At 41.8% G+C, this 15418-nt stretch overlaps 2 pseudogenes across 2 annotated transcripts in view; one reads left to right on the plus strand and one right to left on the minus strand.

Moving 5' to 3' along the window:
* LOC306888648 (extracellular calcium-sensing receptor-like) overlaps nucleotides 1–15418 on the plus strand; it is a 77888-nt pseudogene that overhangs the window by 20445 nt on the left and 42025 nt on the right. The window lies entirely within an intron of this gene.
* Nucleotides 1–15418, minus strand: part of LOC306888238 (1-phosphatidylinositol 4,5-bisphosphate phosphodiesterase eta-1-like) — a 57047-nt pseudogene that overhangs the window by 3724 nt on the left and 37905 nt on the right. Inside the window, exons 8-15 of the transcript in view lie at nucleotides 11457–11563; nucleotides 11178–11302; nucleotides 11002–11086; nucleotides 10803–10896; nucleotides 6421–6495; nucleotides 4411–4490; nucleotides 3542–3617; nucleotides 2297–2638 (exon numbers count right to left, since the gene is read on the minus strand). The product of the transcript in view is annotated as a 1-phosphatidylinositol 4,5-bisphosphate phosphodiesterase eta-1-like (transcript). The remainder of the gene's footprint in view (nucleotides 1–2296; nucleotides 2639–3541; nucleotides 3618–4410; nucleotides 4491–6420; nucleotides 6496–10802; nucleotides 10897–11001; nucleotides 11087–11177; nucleotides 11303–11456; nucleotides 11564–15418) is intronic.

Genomic DNA, 15418 nt, shown 5'->3' on the forward strand with positions numbered 1-15418 from the left:
TTTCGAGTCCTGACCCGCTGAGATTAATAAGTGCATTCGTGCCGCTCGCCCTCTCCAGTACCCTAGACTCGGGATCCTCTACCATCATCCCATGAAGCTCCCGGACACCTCCCAGCTGGATTGGAAGGAAACTGTCATCCGGTGGCTGGAGAGTCTTCGATCCCGAGTCGGAGTTTCTCCCGAGATTACCCCTAGAGACAGCGGTAACCCACTTTCCCCATGCCAGACCACAGAAGTCAATAGCCCACGTCCCCTGGTATTCCCGCATGCCCGAAAATGGGTCTCCAACAGCGCTGACCTGGGGTCTAAGGTATTAGACCCATGCGTAACATCTGTCCAGTCAGCGCTAAAATCTTCCCCTAGTCTCTCTACCCCGCCGCCGGTCGCGGCCAAGGCAAGCCGCCAGGGAAAGATAAGTCCCGCTTGCCTTTTTCAGCTCTGCGCTGTCAGAGCACCCCAGAGAATCAGCGCTTTCAAAGCGCCCCCGAGAATTCAGTTCTCAAGCCACGGCCAGGAGTGCCGATCCCGAGCCTCGAGAATCCAGTTCCCAAACCACGGCCAGGAGTGCCGATCCCGAGTCCCGAGAATCCAGTTCCCAGACCACGGCCAGGAATGCCGATCCCGGACCCCGAGAATCCAGTTCTCAGGTCACGGCCAGGAGTGCCGATCCCGAACCCCGAGAATCCAGTTCTCAAGCCACGGCCAGGAGTGCCGACCCCGAATCCCGAGAATCCAGTTCCCAGACTACGGCCAGGAGTGCTGATCCCGAACCCCGAGAATCCAGTTCTCAAGCCACGGCCAGGACTGCCGATCCCGAAACCCGAGAATCCAGTTCTCAGACCCCGGCCAGGAGTGCCGTTCCTGATCCCCGGGAGTCCGCGCTGTCCGAGCACCCCCAAGAGTCCATGCTTCAAGAGCGCCCTCCGGTGTCTCCGCTGGTCCCGTCCAGCTTCGCGCCTCCCGAGTGCCCTCTGGTGTCCGCGATTCCAGAGCGCCATCTTATGTCTCCACTGGACCGGTCCAGTTTCGCTCCTCCAGAGCGCTCTCAAGTGCCCGCTCCTCCAGAGCGCCCCACAGGGAACTTCCCCAGGTTGGCCGGGCCGGGGGCCAAGGCCACAGAGCTCCCTGATCCGCCATGGCCATCCAAGCTCTCTGATCCGCCATGGCCATCCAAGCTCCCTGATCCGCCGTGGCCATCCAAGCTCCCTGATCCGCCGTGGCCATCCAAGCTCCCTGACCCACCGTGGCCATCCAAGCTCCCTGATCCGCCGTGGCCATCCAAGCTCCCTGATCCGCCGTGGCCATCCAAGCTCCCTGATCCGCCGTGGCCTCCCGGGCTTCCTGATCCGCCGTGGCCTCCCGGGTCTCCAGTCCCGCCGTGGCCTCCCGAGTCTCCAGTCCCGCCGTGGCCTCCCGAGTCTCCAGTCCCGCCGTGGCCTCCCGAGTCTCCAGTCCCGCCATGGCCTCCCGAGCCCCCTGATCCGCCACGGCTCCCCGAGCCCCCTGATCCGCCACGGCTCCCCGAGCCCCCTGATCCGCCACGGCTCCCCGAGCCCCCTGATCCGCCACGGCTCCCCGAGCCTCCTGATCCGCCACGGCTCCCCGAATCGCCAGATCCGCCGCGGCTCCCCGAGCCTCCTGATCCGCCACGAGTCCCTGGACCCAGCCTGGAGGCTTCCCCTGTGTCCCTGCCCTGCATCGGCCTTCAGGACGTTCCTTCCCCAATGTAGTTATTACGGTGCGGGACGCACCTTCCGGAAGGGGGAGCTAATGTCACAGATCTGCCAGGCTCTGCCACCACAAAATCACAGCGATCACTCTCACCTGTGTTTTGATTACACTCACCTGCTCCTCGTCACGCTCCTCATCACTGCCTCCTATAAAGACACACACCGCCAAACACTCGACGTCCGGTCTCGTTAATTCAAAGAGGACTGCTAGTGTTAACCCAAGCCTAGTTCTGCTACATGCCCGTGATACTTACCTGTTACCTTACTTACCTGTTGTGTGTGTGCTCCTAGGATTCCTCGGCTACCTGCTCCAGTGACTTCTCTGATTCAGCTCCGTGACTGCGGTGTGTCTCCGCCGATCTGTCTATTGCTCCATGATTCCTGTAAGCAAGACCGAAGATTACCCTCCAGCTTATCCTTTCGATATCCCCAGTCAAGTACTCAACTCAATTCCACTGCTTCTGCCTCACTGCTGGTTCTAATAAACAAACCTGTTGACCATAGTTCCGTCTGCGTACCTCTTCTGTAACAAAGGGGATGTCAAGGGAATTATTTAAGGAACTGACCAATGACTGTGTCAGCTCCAGGATCAGGACCCTCCCGATCTGGTTTGGACATGCTGAGGTGACTATGTAGGAGCTTATCCAGGGGCATGGATGCTGGGCAGTGTTGGAGGGCTTTTCTGTTTCCTGCTCTCCTCTCTACACAAGTGGTTTGAGGGTCCCCAGTGCTGTGCTTTCTGTCACTTGTAGCTTCAGTCAGTGACATCTTTATTTTTTTGCGACCCTTAGCAGGGGCACTGGCAGTCCTCCGAACGAGGTTGTCGGTTATGGATCGCTTATGAGGTGGAACTCCAATATGTGTGTCCACTGAGGACTTGGAACTTTTATTAAATAAGCCTCTAAAACCTCACAGCTGACGACCCTGAGAAACAGACAGGGATAGAGAGAGAATTCAGCATATGATATTTATTAAGCCATTTAAACTTCTGGGACCAAAAAAAAATGAGAAATGATAAATGTTTTACTTGCTAATGTGACACACAAAAATGTGTGTTTCCAACCTATATGTATCTATTTTTTTTTTATTTTTTTTTGTCTTGTCTTGTCTTGTCTACAGATAACAAGACATATGTAACACATGATTTCCTTTATTTTTTCCTTGTAGAACAAAATGATATATTTCTTAAAATAACTATAATGAGTTCATGTATATTTACAAAGTTGATCCATTACAATAAATAAATAAATACATTTCTGTAAACTCAAGATGAGGAAAAGGAAAGCATATTATATTCTAAAAATCCCAGGATGTCTTCTATAAATTAAACCATATTTACATATGTGATGTCAAAGAAATTAATTTAAAAAAAGAAAAGAAAATGTGTGGCTGGGTCCCAGGATAAATCAAACTGTTCTCACAGACAAAAACACATACATGCAATGTCACATATATTCATTTCAAACAGTCGACTTCAACATAACCTCACAGGGACAATCTTTGTATAGACCACGAACAATTGTACAAACAGTTTCATTACTGACTAAATCCAACAGATGGCAGCATATTAATTTGAAACCATTGATTCATTCGACCATCTTTCATGTTTCTAGCCTTCAAAATTATTTTTTTTTTTTACAATAAACAAATCCAGCTTTAACACCAAGGACAGAACTAACCAAAATAAAAACAGATGGACAAAATTAACTTTAAAAGGCGTTTCCATACAAAAGCACATTTACAACAGCTTAGTGTTCACTGAGCAAGAACAGGATATCACATTGACGCTCATGCAGTATCATGCAGCACACTACATAGCCAGGGTGCCTTATTAGCTCCTAGCAAGTGCATTATGGTATAGCTTGGATTGAGGACTAAAGGACTCCACTGGAAAGTAAAAAGGTTGGAGGAGCTTCAATAAAATGTTAACGGGGGGGGGGGTCAATAAAGGTATTTTGCTATTTGAGATCCGTTTTTCTGTTTTGAGATGGAAATAAGGCACAAATGTCACAATCACATGTGTTTGGTGAGCTTTTTAACACCTTTTTATTCAATCAAATTTCCACAGTTCCTGGAAAATGGTGCTTTAGCAATGAATACCCTAGTGAAAAACAAATATACTTAAATGTATTTGAAATACATTTATTTCATGCTAAGTATACTAAAAACACATTTTCATATTTATGTACTTATTCAAATGCCCTGCAATTGTACTTTTAGTAGACTGAACTGGTATACTTAAAGTCTTTAATTGTGCGGAAGTAGTGCTGAAGTCCAACTAAATATATACTTAATCTATTTGAATGAGTGCTAAAGTGGAAATATTGAAAGTATACTTCAGGTACACTTTAAATATTTTGCATTTAAAGACCGATACTATCCAAAGATCATACAATCCTCATCAAAAGTGACATTAAAACACATTTTAGACTTAATATCAGTAAGTCTCGGGTTATCTGTCAGTAAATATGTTAATAGATTTGAACTATACTTAGTATAAAAAGTATAAAATAAATGTATTGTAAATATATTACTTCTTACTAGGGTAGGAACTGATCTAATTGCTAAATGAATGAAGAAATAGACAGTAGAATTTAAATTGGTAACATGCCCAGTGGAAATGGCTGTGGATCTTTATCAGACTGATTACATACAGCTGTCTGTGTAGTTATAAGCTCACCTTCCCATAGATGTCATGCACTGTGATATGGACAAAAATGGATGCCTCTGTCATTCCTTCCAAATAAACGTGTCTATATCCTGCAGGAGTGGGAAAGAGGAAGAATGATTGAAAATGGGATGGAAGAAAGGCTTTGCATTTGCAAGAATGTTCAGAGAGTGAATGCAACTAAAAAAAATATTTAAAAAAAACAGGAAGAAAGACATGGTGTCATAGCTTTAGCACAGAAGCATGTCTTCATCGGTGAGACCGTGTGACTGTCTATGTGAGGGCAGAGAGAGTTCAGCAGCAGACGTGTCCAAAGGCAGCACCTCAGGCCTCCATTACTCTAATGACATGCTTTTTTACTTTTGTGTCTTTTTAATCTGATTATATCAGTTATTTAATCAGCTGATAATGTGGCACTTAACATGTGGCACTTATATCTGTTTCTTAAACTACAGGCACATTTATGTCCCATGTTTATTACACCAGTTTTGGAATTTTGTTACATGAATATAAATAAATAAACTTATTATATAAAAGTAATTCATTAATATGCATATAATTGAATTATATAATATAATAATAATTCATAAAGTACAACAAACAAATAATTAAACCATTATTTATTTATAAAAGTAACTAATTAAAATGTATATAATTGATTTATATAATGTACAATATATTTTTACCCAAACCGCAACCAACATGATTGTGATGATGATGAAAGGTAAATATCACTTGTGAACAGAAAATGTTATTTTCATTCAACTGCGATATTGACACAATGTGAAAATATTATGTAATTAATTATATTATGTAATTCTAACATTATTTATTGATTAAGAAAAAAATTGTGCTGTCAAACGATTAATCGCGATTAATTGCATCCAAAACAAACGTTTTTGTTTACATAATATATGTATGTGTACTGTGTTTATTTATTATGTATATAGAAATACACACACATACAGTATATATTTTGAAAATATTTACATACATTTATATATTTATATTATATATAAATACATTTCATATACAAACAACATATTTTTCTTAAATATATATATACATGCATGTGTTTGTATTTATATATTGTGACGAGTCGGCTGCCTCCCCCCTGTCCATCATCACCACCTCGTCCCTTATTCGCCGCCCTTCACCAGGCTCCCGACGGGAGTGGGTGTGTGAGAGAGGAGGGGCGCTGAAACAGCCAGGGCTGGCGGCGTGTGATGAGGCGCACCTGATGAGAATAGAGCCTCATCACCGCCGCTGTTTAAACACCGAGCGCGCCTCTCTGCGGGAGACCGGTCTCTTCCCCGTGCATGCACGCTGGTGTCCTCGTGGGTCCAGGAAAGGGAGCGTAGAGGGAACTACCCGCCGCCGCCAGAGACGCGAGCCGCCGGACCCGCAGTCCGGTCGGTACCGCACCCGTGAAACGGCCGTCGGGCCAGGACGCCGGGCCGTGAAATCCCGTCGAGCACCCGGGGATTAAGGAGTTGGACGAAGCCGCCACAGAAGCCGCCGTCACCCGCGCCCCGGGACCTCCAGACGGGAGCACGTGCGACCGCCGGACTCTGCCCCTTACCTGGACCCTTCCCTCCTGAACACTGCCCTCCTTCACAAGCCCCGCAGCACAACGAGGACACCAGATCCCTGTTTATTTTGGACACTTTTCCCCCTTTGGACACTTTATTTTAATATTTTGTTTAATAAAAACCTCTCCGAGGCTTGACGCCACGCCCACTGTGTCTGTTGTTTGCTCCTCCCGCCACAATATACATAATAAATATACACAGTGCACACTCATGTATTATGTACACAAAAACTTTTATTTTGGATGCGATTAATCATGATTAATCGTTTGAAAAGCACTAAAAAAAAAAAACAGTTCCAAAAAATAGGTTGCATGTATATGAAAGATTAGGCTCCTCCTGAACCTACGTTTGGATCTTCATTTCATTTCATTTAAAGGTCCACAGGTCCAACATTACTGATAGTTGAACCCACACATAGAATTTCTCATACCTGGCATGAGACTGCTGAAAGCTACGGTTCTCTGGCCCACAAAGTCTCGTCCAATGGGGTGTTGGAAACTTTTTCCTTCGTCAAAGCAGAGACCAGGAGACTTTGGGATAAGTTACTCTTTATTGAGAACTCGCAGTAGTCGCTGTAGTCATCCAAGTCTGACTCAAACAGTATACATTGTAGTTTATATACATTTCAAGGGGGAGGGATTTACATAGAGGTGGATACACTCGGAAATGAAGTATACAGGTTTAGGAACCCGCCCCAGACTCTAGAGTGTTACCAGTCCTAATTCAATCAGCATAACTATTCAACTGTATAAATGCTAATCCAATCAGCCTAACTATTCAACGACTGGGGCTGGGGCTCAGGCTCCAAAAGCCATTAAGGACAAAAGGTGAGAGTCTCCGTAATATGACTCATTTAATTTACAATGGAGAAAACAGGTCTGGCAGGAATCTCTTGCTGGAAACTCAGTAATTATCATTTATACTTCAAATGCTAAAATTCAGTCTACTAAACTTTCTCAGTTTATATACTATTGTATTGGAACCTAAATTAAACATTTAATAAATTTGTAATCCCACAGTTCCCCCTTTGAGAGTTCTAATAACTCTCACAAAATACAAATTTAGACACTTAAAAGTTCATTCGTGTAACTTGTGATCGTTACAGGCACATAGCACATGCTCTGTGTTGATTTTCTGTAATTGCATGCTGACACAGAAACAAACATGCAATTAAGGTCCGTGAAGTTCTTACGGGTAATAGTCTTTTCTGGTTGGAACTGTCATTTTCTCGTGAGACGCGTGAGTCATTTGTTGAATGAAACACTTGATACTGTGGACGCATAGATAGTACGCCAGTAGGAGAAACAACAGAAGAATTGCTATTTCCTTGATCCACAGCCAGGGTTTACCTAAGTTTCCGAACCATGAAGAATTATCTTCAGTCATCTTGTGTATTTTTTCTGAAAGATCAACAATGTCTTGTTGGATTTTGTTAGTAGTATGACAATCTTGATCATGTTGATGGATGACTGAAGTTCCCGTATGTGAGTCTCTGCGTTGTGTATTTTTTTTTGTTTGTTCTGTCTTCCGTGACAGTTGGCTCGGCAGTGGGTCTATTAGTCTTTTAGAGGTTGTGGCTTCATACGCAGGTGAGGAGGTCGGTACGTATGGGTCTCGGGACAGCCATCAAGTGGTATCTGCACAGAGTAAGAAAGAAAACAAAAGACGACAGAGCAGTATTTGTTCTAAAAGATTGCAAACACTAGGGTTGTGTCCTTTGTTCGATCTGAGTCTGCTATTGTTGTTCCTTCTTTCCCTATTTCTTAATTCCTGCGACACCTAAGGAACAGTGAGGTAAGAATGGACTAGTGGATGGGGAAGGCCTATGAGGGAGTCTTCACCGCAGGGTTGGCCCCCGAAGCCTGTTGCATTCGGTTCTTCCCTGGGCTCTCACTGGTCTGTGTGTCCTAGTCTGTCCTTGTAGTTGGTGTACGAACTTTACTGTGCGACATCGCCATCCTCTAATGGAACATCAGTCATAACAAACATCATAACCCAGAGAGGATAGGTGAGTGACTGGAGTGTGCTGTAGTATAGCTTTGAAGGCTGTGAGTGTACTTAGCTAGCGTTCTCTCAATGGAAGGAAGTGACAGTCACCTTCCTGTTATTTAAATTACAAAAGATCTTTCATCTTTGTTGTACATTACTAGTGAAGTTAAGCACTCACAGCCCTAACAGTTAACACCTGAGCAAGCTGCTCCAACAGTTCGGTGAAGTGGGGAGGGGCTGCTTCAGAGAAGTAAGTAGACTGAGTAGGAGCTGAGTAAAGCTGTTAATTTCTCCTAATGTCTTTTTACTTTTCCTACACTCTTTCATCCAGTGTCCAGTTTTGCCACAGTAATGACAACTGCCCTCCTTCTTAGGACATTTACGTTTCTGGTGGTTCTCGGTATTGACCTTATAGGATGCTGCTGCAATCTTTACTCTGGCTTTAACATCAGAGTCTCTTTCCCAAGTAGCTAACCTGTCCAAGTTGTTTTGCAGGCTTCCAGTGGACCATGTGAGATCTAAGAATGGCAAAGCAGATCTGTGCTCTGATAAAAGGCCATCAAACCATGTTCGAACTAGTGGTCCTTTATGATCCAGTACCTTCTCTGGAGTGTCAGCTATTCCACTGTATGCTGCAGCTGACTGACAAAACCTTTCCGTGTATTCACTTACAGTTTCTTCTTGCCTTTGCACACAGTTAGTGATTCTGGACCAGTCTATTTTGGGTCCCATGATATTCTTTAGAATTTTCAAAACACCTTCTCTCAAATCGCCTTTACTGGCATGTTGTAGTTCAGAAGTAACAGCGGACTCAAAACTGTTGAATTCAGATTCAGTTAGAATTTCTGACATTAGCTGTGTGACTTCTGCCAAGGACATGTCATAGAGACGCATTTTGCTGATCAATGCTCTTCTAAATTCAGAAAAATTTGTGCGTGCTGAGGGTAAACTCTGGGATAGTCTCTCTATATCTTTAGGTCCTAGCACTTTGGCAACAGTTTGTATTTGGACAACAGAAGAGTTGGGAGGAACACTTTCAGTTCCCTCAATTCCCTGAGATCTTCTCCTAGCGCCACATACCTTCACTGAATCTACAGGCACATCAGTTACTGATTGGATGGTTACATCTGTTTCAAAGAAAGCTTTTAAGTCAGGATAATTGTTATCAGGCTGACTAACTTCTTCCACATCAGTTTTTGCTGAAGCTTTGTTTCGGTTCAATTTCTTAGTCAAAGAGGATACTCTAGCACGGAGCTCTTTGTTCTGTTCCTCTAGCTCTGAGTTACGCTGAGACTGTTGTGTAGCTAGCGCTAAACCAAATTCTCTGTGGCAGCATATAATGCCTTTCACGTTGTTCTTGCGAATACATGCTCCTAGTACCTTTTTACACTCATCTACTGACCAAGTCTTGTCTGGATGAATCTCATATTTCTGCGTTAGTTCTTGTCTAACTTTCTCAGTGACTATTAGGTTCATTTGTACTCCTAACAGTGATTTGAATTCGCTATCTGACCACAAAGGAGTCGCTAGACCACCTTTTTCAGTTGTGGGGATCAGTCTAGCATTCTTTCTAAACATATTGTGAGTTTCTTTGTTACCACACAATCAAAACACTAAAACTTCTCTGTTCAACAGAGGGTATGCTTGTTAACACATCAACTATTGTTAACCTTCCTTGCCAGAGCAACGGATAACGCAAATTACTAGCACTTTACGCTAATCTTCCCTGCCTGAACAGAGGATAACAAATTCTTCCCTGCCTGAACAGAGGATAACCAATTCTTCCCTGCCGAAACAGAGGGTAACAAATATTAGCACGTAATGCTAATCTTCCCTGCCTGAACAGAGGATGAATCTTCTCTGACTACACAGAGGATAAATCACCTTCCCTGGTAAAGCAGAGGATAAATCTTCCCTAACTGTACAGAGGATAAACCTTCTCTAGCAACGTAGAGGATAAACTAGTCTGTTAAACAACCTTCCCTGATTAGACAGAGGATAACGAATATTAACATGTAATGCTAATCTTCCCTGCCTGAACAGAGGATAAATTTCCTCTCTAAAAGAAAACTTTAGAGGATAACTTAGTTAACCAAACCCTACAGCTGTCTGTTAACTCTTCTCTGACGGCACAGAGGATAATACATTTGTACTGGTCTTAAAGGTTCTTTTGGATAGAGTGGCACTCACCAACCCTTTGGTTTCACAGAAAGATTCAGTCTGGAACACAGTCAGATCTTTGAGCTTGAAGTCTCAATTTGGATTCAGGTGAGGAGCTCTATCCGGGTCACGGCATGTTGGAAACTTTTTCCTTCGTCAAAGCAGAGACCAGGAGACTTTGGGATAAGTTACTCTTTATTGAGAACTCGCTGTAGTCGCTGTAGTCATCCAAGTCTTACTCAAACAGTATACATTGTAGTTTATATACATTTCAAGGGGGAGGGATTTACATAGAGGTGGATACACTCGGAAATGAAGTATACAGGTTTAGGAACCCGCCCCAGACTCTAGAGTGTTACCAGTCCTAATTCAATCAGCATAACTATTCAACTGTATAAATGCTAATCCAATCAGCCTAACTATTCAACGACTGGGGCTGGGGCTCAGGCTCCAAAAGCCATTAAGGACAAAAGGTGAGAGTCTCCGTAATATGACTCATTTAATTTACAATGGAGAAAACAGGTCTGGCAGGAATCTCTTGCTGGAAACTCAGTAATTATCATTTATACTTCAAATGCTAAAATTCAGTCTACTAAACTTTCTCAGTTTATATACTATTGTATTGGAACCTAAATTAAACATTTAATAAATTTGTAATCCCACAGGGGTCATGATCCCAAACCAGGGAAGCATACTAGAGCCACCTCAGGCATGTGAAGTGTGAAAGACAGAGTCTCTTCCCACACAGGGTTAAATCCTGCATTAACAATTACACAGAAAGTTAACAAGGGTTAATGCCCCAAAACTTTATTTCTGTTCAAATAAGCTCTACAAATCCCAGGACACGAGAACAAAGCTGTACCATTATCATCCACAACCCTGGTTTGTTCTTTACAGCAGTCCACCGGAAGGCCAATAATCTCCAACTCAACGAAGGGATCAATGATCTATGGATGAAGTCCACAAACGTCAAATGTATTAACTCCATTTCAACTCTGAACCCGATTGGAAATGTACTCTTAGCCGGCACCTGCTTACCTCACCACGGTCTCCCAGCATTGAATCGGGAGGTTTGGGCAGCTGCTGTCCACTAATGATTTTTATCACCAACTGTTTCTTCGGATTTGCCGGCAGCGGATCATCATTCAGTGGATTGAAGGAGCCTGGAATAGATTTTCAGAGACCAACACAATACCTAGAGTAACTGAAGAATTATTTGACACTTAAGTGTTAAGCAATTCTTACAGTGAAGTCTTTAAGTCATGACAGAGTGGTATTATACCGTGATATACCAGAATTTTGAATGCATAAGTGTACCTTTACACATTAGGCCGGGTTTGAGCACATAGCCACTGCCTCCATTCACCATGAACTTGACTCTGTTCAGCTGCATGATACGGCCATCAGTCTGGTAGTTAATGCCACTGTGGGTTAAATAAAAAAAAAGAAAGAAAAACTTTCATTCTATTTTCCAAACCTTTATTAACTTACTTTTTAGTCCATTTTTCTTTCTTTCCTTGTATCTTTCCATCCTTCCTTCATTTATTTAGGATTTTGATTTTCATATAAACAATTCCATGTATTTATTCAGCCGTGTACAGCTAAATAAACTGGATGTCTAACAAACTATGAGGTTTTATCATGGCCTGGTAAACATTTTATTCAATAAACAATCAGGGGGCAGAACTCAGCTGCGGCTCCACGAGTTCCAATTTACTGTTGTTTATTGGACCCTTATGATGGCACACACACACACATCTGCATTTGCGAAGCTTCTGCATCCTCGTTTGCAACTTTTTCCTGTCATGGTTAATTTCTGATTTACTTTCTTTCTTCACCCTCTTTCTTTTTGTCTATATGATTCATCGCTACTTCTTTTCTGTTAGCTGCCTCATCATTCACATTCAAAATGCTCAAAATTATATGAAAAAAAAGAAATGGTATTATGTAAAATGAAAACATAATTATATCTGCTACGCTATTTCTACAATAGATCAGAACAAACGGAGACAGACTAAATCCAGAAGAACTGTGGCAACGTCTCCAAGATGCTTCAAGAGACCTACCTGCAAAGCTACCTGAAAAATGATGCGTAAGTGTCCCTAGAGCAAAAGCTGCTTTAAACACAAAGGATGTTCACAACAAATGTTGATTTAATGTAGTTAATAGATAAAGAAAATATATTTATGGCATTATTTTTGACAGCATCCTCATTTTACAGCACTGGTGAAAATACCAGGGGTCTAATAATTTGGGATACCAATGTAAATTATAGGAATGCAAAACTAATACACTTTCACTAATAGGCTCTGATAATTTTGCACCACACAATATGTGTTTATGTATGTAAAAGCTTTGTCACACTCTCATCAATAGTGCTTGTGTGTGCATCTGAAAATTGCATATGTGCATTTTCTTACATGACTTTGCATATGTAGAATTGGACAAGTGGTCCAACTTGTCAATTTGTCTGCACAACCAAGACCCAGATGGTATGTGCAGCAGGGAGCATATGGTATTACAGAGGATACTGCTAAAACACACACCTTGTGCGCATACACTGACAAAGTAGGGTCAGAGGGTCAACTGGGTCATAGGTACATTTGGCAATTTAGATTTTATGGATCTAAATTTTTACACACCATACCAGTTAGTGTGCTTAAAAAAATCACTGGTAAGACTTTAGAATACTGTTTCTTACTTACTGCATAACTAATAAGGAATTATTGAAGAACTAACAGGTAATGATTCATTAACACCTAACTCACTACTGTTAACTACTAAGGAAGATGTGTTAACTAATCAGTATGTAATACAATTTTATGATTGTGTTAAGTAACAGTTAGCTAAACAATAACTTATGTATTCTGTCACACCTCCTGAAGAACTACTATTAATTATCTACTAGTTAAGGTTCAATAAAAATAACTATGAAATAACTACTACTGAACAATTATACGCAAATAGTCACTATAATAATCAGGTTGTGGCCCACAAATCAAGTACTTGACCAAAAGTACAGATACCCAATAAAATATTAATCCAGTAAAATTATAAGTAGGCCTATTAATTTTTTTAAATTACTTGATAAAAGGACACTATAGTACCAACTTTGTTACATTCCACTACTACTATTATTAGCCTATAATGGAAATGAAATATGCATTTTGTTTGCTGCACATTGTTTGCTGCACACTCATTATTATAATTGTACATAACGAGGGGTGAGAACCAGAAGGGCGTAAGTGACATTTTGGGTGAAATGGATATATTTAATGTGGGGAAGTCGTGGCCTAATGGTTAGAGAGTTGGACTCGTGATCCAAAGGTTGCGGGTTCGAGTCTCGGGCCGGCAGGAATTGTAGGTGGGGGGAGTGAATGTCCAGCGCTCTCTCCACCCTCGATACCACGACTGAGGTGCCCTTGAGCAAAGCACCGAACCCCCAACTGCTCCCCGGGCGCTGCAGCATAAAATGGCTGCCCACTGCTCCGGGTGTGTGTTCACGGTGTGTGTGTGTTCACTGCTGTGTGTGTGCACGTTGGATGGGTTAAATGCAGAGCACAAATTCCGAGTATGGGTCACCATACTTGGCTGAATGTCACTTCACTATACTGGCAAAAGTATACTGTCATCCATGAGTATACAAATTTTTATTATAAACGATTGAAATCAGTGCACAAAGTCAGATCAACCTATGGTAAGTTTTTGTTTTGGCCCTCCTGTAAAGTTAGTGAAATGTCACTTAAGCCTTTCTGGTTCTCACCCCTTATGTTTTTGCCTGTATGGTAAATAATTTCCTTGTTCTGTAGGAAATCTGCTTCGGAAAAGAACCGCGACTCAACTGTCTTGCCATAACTATCCAACTTACTACAGATACAGTACACTCTGTAAAATGGTGGTTTGTTAATTAATCAATTAATTTATTTTCTGAAACACTGGGATGAAGCTGTTGGGTCATATTTGTTTTTTAGTCTTAGGTAGTTTTTGTGTTGTGTTAATGCCTAGTTAACAGCAGTTTCCCTGAGCCCAGCTCCCGTATAAGTAATTAATTCCTTATTAATTACTAAAGGTTTCGCTATATTTTCACTTTAGAATAGGCCTACTCTTGCAGGTTCAAAATAAGTCCTGCCATAATTATTTGATAATTATTTATTAATTACTAATGGGCTCCCTATGTTTTCACTTTAGAATACTGTTTCAGGTTCTAAGTAATTCTTGAAGAATTATCTAATAATTATTTATTAATTACTAATGGGTTACCTGTATTTTCACTCCCTCAGTCCTTGCCTTACATACAGAAATTTAATTAATAGTAATATGGTATATGCTGAGGAGGCACACATACAGTACTTTATATAAAATATAAAAACTAAGGTAAGTTATCGCATGGCACTGGAGAGGTGGTGGGATTCCTATCGGATGCTGATTTCTTACAAAACAAACTCAAAACAATTCACTATGTGACACACAGCAGCCAGAACAGCACTTATGTTTTATATTTTTTTTCCTTTTTATTCGAAACATTCCCAAACGCATAAACTATATCATGAAATATCTTGATTCACCTTTATAGATTATGTTGATCAATAGTGGACGATGGTCTAATAATGTAATTATTAACTAGGCTATGCATAAAAACCTGTCTGTTTATGGGTGTCATGCCATAACATAGTTTTAATGTGAATTTAACATTGAAAGTTAATGTGAATAAAATCATTGCATGTTAGGCTACTAATCATAACACTTTCATTGTACAGAAAGAGAGCAAAGAACATTTACATTATCAAAGAACATTTTCACTGAGTCTAGTTCAAGCACTCTCAAAAACTCCCATTAAAATCACTGAATCTGTTTACACTATGAAATTAATATCTTACAGATTCGGACACACATTTTCACTTTGTTGTTTCTGAGAGAGAATTCGCCAGAAAGAGGTATTCAGTCAGCGCGCGAGAGAAGAAAACTCCGGCATTTAAGCGATGACTCATCTGAACACCTCTGATCGGTCATTGCATTCATAAGCTCAACAGAATCGTGTGTGATTGGTTATAATGCGCAGTGCTGTAAAAACACGTCTGTCTCAGTGCCAGCCAGCGAACACAGATTTGAATTTAGCAGCTGATGATATGACGCGCTGAACGATCTAATGACACCGGAGTGATTGTTTTAAATATAGAAAATATTAATCTGCTATTTTTTCTCATTTGGAAGCTGCATTCAAAATCCACTTGGCTCAAAAATCTGAGGGGGCACGTGCCTCCTCACTTTGAATGGGCATG

The sequence above is a fragment of the Barbus barbus genome, assembly GCF_936440315.1.
Source record: "Barbus barbus genome assembly, chromosome: 22".
Taxonomy (NCBI): Eukaryota; Metazoa; Chordata; class Actinopteri; order Cypriniformes; family Cyprinidae; genus Barbus; species Barbus barbus.